Source organism: Apium graveolens, chromosome 10 (genome assembly GCF_009905375.1).
Source record: "Apium graveolens cultivar Ventura chromosome 10, ASM990537v1, whole genome shotgun sequence".
Lineage (NCBI taxonomy): Eukaryota > Viridiplantae > Streptophyta > Magnoliopsida > Apiales > Apiaceae > Apium > Apium graveolens.
This window is the reverse complement of record NC_133656.1, coordinates 16,718,035-16,722,908: the sequence shown is the minus strand read 5'-3', so window position 1 is coordinate 16,722,908 and position 4,874 is coordinate 16,718,035. Positions and strand designations below refer to the sequence as shown.

Below are 4,874 nucleotides of genomic sequence, written 5' to 3'. Positions count from 1 at the left end.
CAACAGAAGCACGGCGTGCCCGCGCTGGTAAGCGGGGCGACCGCGTTGGGTCGTCTGGGCAGAATCCTAGTTCTACTTGATTTTTGAGAGAATTAAAGCCTTGATCGTCCTGAAGCCTATATACATCCTAAATAATTCGTTTTTAACAACGAGCGAGGGGAGAGCAATAAGAAGACCTAGAGAGCACAAGACGGCTATAGAGAAGAAGACTTTTGTATTCTTCATTATAATTGTACATCGAATGCTTGTTTTCGATTTGTCTTTAAACCCTAGCACTCTTATATTGTTTATTATCATGCTTTCATTGGAACCCATGGTGACGATGAGTTCGGTTATGAACTAATCGTTATCGTGGGATTCTAACAGATTTACTTATGGATTTATATAGTTAATTTATTTCAATATCTTGGTGTGTGGTGATTGATTGATATACTAGTATTTGTTGTGCTTATTCGTCTTATCTGCGTAGCTAACATGTAAGATAGAATGTTAATCTCTATTGAAGCGAAAGTGAATATAGAGGTTTAGAACTTGCCATGCTAGCATAGGTTAATGTATTTATTATGCATGATTCGTAGGTAATTTTAACCATCTTACCTGCCCTATGTAATCACGATAGATAACTTACGTATTAAACCTTATGTTATCAAATTCTATAGACATATAGGGTATCAACATAATTGGTGTCTATTCAGCTTCTATCTCTTTTGTGGATGTCTGGTAGTAGGGTATTCATACAACGAAAGTTGGCGTTTACTAGTTTTGTGTTATCTGATTAGTTGACATCCCCATTGCATGCTAAGGTTAAGAACAATGACTTTGAATGAAGTATTTAATGAAGTTAGAACCCCATGTTTGTCTCATATAAGTAATTCAACTTCAGTTCTCTTAGTTAATGTTATTTAGTATAATCTCTTAGTATAATCAAAACCCAATTTGTTATTTGTCTTAACATTGAGTGATAACCATACATTGTTGCAAAGGTGCATAAATTGAACTTAACCTAAACCAGTCTCTGTGGGAACGAATATGATTTATATCTTAAACTACTTGCGAACGCGTATACTTGCGAGAATTTTAACGCGTGTTTTCGCCCTAACAAGTTTTTGGCGCCGCTACCGAGAACTCGGTGTTAATTTTTAGTTTATGTGCTTGACATTTAGTGGTCGTTAAAGTTCACTGACTCAGATTCTTTTACTTTCACGATTTACTTGTTTGTGTTTTAGGTACTCATTACAATGGGAGATCCAGCAGCACCAACGAAAGCGTTAATGGATTTTTCTCAACCCAAGATCAATGACATTCAATCTAGCATTGTCAGGCCAACTATCACAGCTAATACCTTTGAGATCAAGCCTGGCCTAATTCAATGGGTACAAAATTCAGTCCAGTTTGGGGGTTCTCCAACGGAAGATCCCAATATGCACATTAGGGATTTCATCAAGATTTGTGACACCTTCAAGTTCAATAATATTTATGAAGATGCTGTGAAGCTGTGACTTTTCTCTTTTTCTCTGAGGGATAAAGCTAAGTGCTGGTTACACTTCCTACCAGTAGGTTCTTACTAAATTCTTCCTTACGGCGAAGACAGCTGCAATGAGGAATGCTCTTACTCAATTTGCACAGCAATTGGGAGAATCTCTATATGAAACTTGGGAGTGCTACAAGGAGATTCTTAGGAAGTGTCCTCATCATGGAATGCCTGATTGGATGATCATCAATTACTTCTATAATGGTTTGGGAGCACAGTCAAGACTCATGCTCGATGCAGCATCAGGTGGAGCATTATGGGTTGTTAGGAATATGTGGTGGACTTGATGATAAGTTAAACAAAACACCTTAGTAGATTTAACTCGATGAATTTTGTAGCTCTCGACAAATGTTCTTATATAGTCCCGACGGATGAACTTTATAGTCCCGACGGATAACAATTTGACATCCATCGAGAGTGTAGCTTATGTAACAAATAAGTACTGTAGCATATTTCTGTAAACAACATATTTCAGTCTAGTAGATTCTAAAGGATTCTCTAAGTCATGTTGACTACTAGATAGATATGCAGAATAGGTCGGCTAATTGTAAATATGAGATGTCTTGTAATTCTGTATAAGTGAAATAGAGTCAAGTGGCAGATAGACTCCCGACGAATGATCTATAAGGCTCCCAACGGACTATCAACATATTCCCGACGGATGTTTAACTTAATCCCGACGGATGATCATATTCAAAATAGTTGTTGATAGTGACAACACAGTCACATGTGTTGGGTGTTTGCAAAAGGAATGTGACAGCCTGTTAAGCAGGATTTTAAGAACAAAGAAGCATTACCATTTCCATGCAAATGTGAAGATATTCAAAGATGCTGGAATAGAGTAATGAAGTAGCATGGAGTTAGACTAGATATAGTTTTGTTTTATTATCTTGTCTTACTGTCATATAAACTTGGTGATATATAAACCAAGTGTAGCAAGTAGAACAATTCACTAAGCAAGTTTATTTTTAGAGAAACAAATAAGGCTATATTTGTAAGAATGTCTCTGTAGTTTGTTAGTTCAACTTGTAAAGCAGCTGTGAGCTATTCAAAGCTTCACAGAGTTCTCAATATAATATATATATATATATATATATATATATCTGGTGGATACTTTCAAATCCACCAGAAAGTTTTAAAGCTTGTGTTTTATTACTTAGTGTTTTGATTTTTACTATTCTTCTATTCCGCATTTTTGCAAATCAAACAGTGTTATATATATTAAGTTAGAACAGTTTTTAAAATCTCAAAAAGAAGCCATAATTATATTCAACCGCCCCTCTATAATTCTTGTTATATTGTTAGGGAATAACAATTTGTATCAGAGCAAGCTTTTGAAGTACAAAGAGTGTAAGGATCACAACAATCAACAAGATGAACAAGAAGGATGTTGGAGTTAAAATTCCATTTCTGGATAAAGACCACTATCACCACTGGAAGGTGAAGATGCACCTAAATCTTCTTTCTCAAGATGAAGCTTATGTGGATTGCATTGAAAGAGGTCCTCATGTCCCTATGAGAGCTGCTACAGGGAATGAACCATCAGTTCCAAAGCCTAGGCATGAATGGTCTGATCCATACATTGAACAAGTCAGGAAAGATAAGAAGGCCATGAACATACAGTTTAATGGTGTTGGTGGTGATATGTTTGATAACATCATTAACTGTAAAACAACCAAAGAGGTTTGGGACACAATACAGATTATTTGTGATGGTACTGAGCAAGTAAGGGAGAATAAGATGCAACTCTTTATTCAGCAATATGAGCACTTTTACTGTGAAGAAAGTGAGTCACTGACTGGCCATTTTAGTAGGTTTCAAAAACTACTTATTGCTCTAAAACTACATCAAAGAGTCTATAAAACAAAAGACTCTAACCTCAAGTTCCTTAGATCTCTCTCAAAAGAGTGGAAGCCAATGACAGTCTCATTGAGAAATTCACAAGATTACAAGGAGTTCACCTTGAAGAGACTATATGGCATCCTTAAAACCTAGGAGCTTGAAATATAGCAAGATTAAAGGATGGAGAAAGGAAGGAAGAAGGGAGGATCCATTGCACTTGTTGCTGAGTTGGAAAAGGAGAAAGAGATGAAGGTGGAAGCACTTAAATCTATATCAAATGTCTATGAAAGCAAGGGTAAAGGGCTGGTAACTGAAAATGTCTTGTAATCAAAACTCAGTCACACATCAAGACAACAATGAGGCCTCTTCATCTAGAGCTAATCTACCACAACAGAGAAAATGGAGTAGAGATCACCATTTTGAGTTCATAATTGGTGATGCATCCTCTAGAGTTCAAACAAGGAAAGCAACTCAAGAAGAATGTCTATATAGTAGATTTCTCTCTAAGGAAGAACCAAATAAGGTGGAAGAAGCTCTATTGGATCCTGATTGGGTTTTAGCTATGCAGGAGGAGCTAAACCAATTTGAAAGGAACAAAGTATGGAAGCTGGTGCCCAAGCCTAAAGGAAAGAATCTAATAGACACTAAATGGGTATTCAGGAAGAAGATGGATGAAAATGGCATAGTAGTCAGGAACAAAGCTAGATTGGTTGCCAAGGGCTATTGTCAGCAAGAAGGAATTGATTTTGATGAAACATTTGCTCCTGTTGCAAGACTTGAAGCCATCAGAATCTTCTTAGCCTATGCAGCCCATGCCAATTTCAAAGTCTATCAAATGGAAGTCAAAAGTGCCTTTCTGAATGGAGATTTGGAGGAAGAAGTTTATGTCAGTCAACCTCCTGGTTTTGAAGATCCAAATTTTCCAGAACATGTCTATTATCTTTTGAAAGCACTTTATGGACTGAAGCAAGCACCTAGAGCCTGGTATGATACTTTGTCAAAGTTTCTCTTAGAAAATCACTTCACAAGAGGTAGTGTTGACAAAACTGTATTTTTTAGAAATATTAATGGCTCTAGTATACTTGTTCAATTTATGTAGATGATATTATATTTGGCTCTACAGATGAGAAAATTTGCAAAAAGTTTGCCAAATTGATGCAAAGTAAGTATGAAATGAGCATGATGGGAGAACTAACTTACTTTCTTGGCTTACAAGTTAAACAAGTTAGTGATGGAATATTCATTAGTCAAACCAAATATATTTTTGATCTTTTAAAGAAGTTTGATCTAATGGACTGGACATCTGTAAAAACTCTCATGGCCACTACAACTAAGCTTGAATTAAACAGTACTGAAAATTTTGTGGATATTTCAAGCTATAGAGGCATGGTTGGCTCACTTTTGTACTTAACAGCTAGTAGGCCAGATATAATGTTTGCTACTTGTCTTTGTGCTAGATTTCAGGCTGATCCTAGAGAATCTCACTTAGTAGCTATTAAGA

General features: G+C 36.3%; 1 non-coding gene across 1 annotated transcript; it reads right to left on the bottom strand.

The window, feature by feature from the left end:
- Positions 1–1,593: 1,593 nt before the first annotated feature.
- Positions 1,594–1,700, bottom strand: LOC141694002 (small nucleolar RNA R71). The gene has a single exon (XR_012563336.1). It is a non-coding gene; the product is annotated as a small nucleolar RNA R71 (small nucleolar RNA).
- Positions 1,701–4,874: the final 3,174 nt, after the last annotated feature.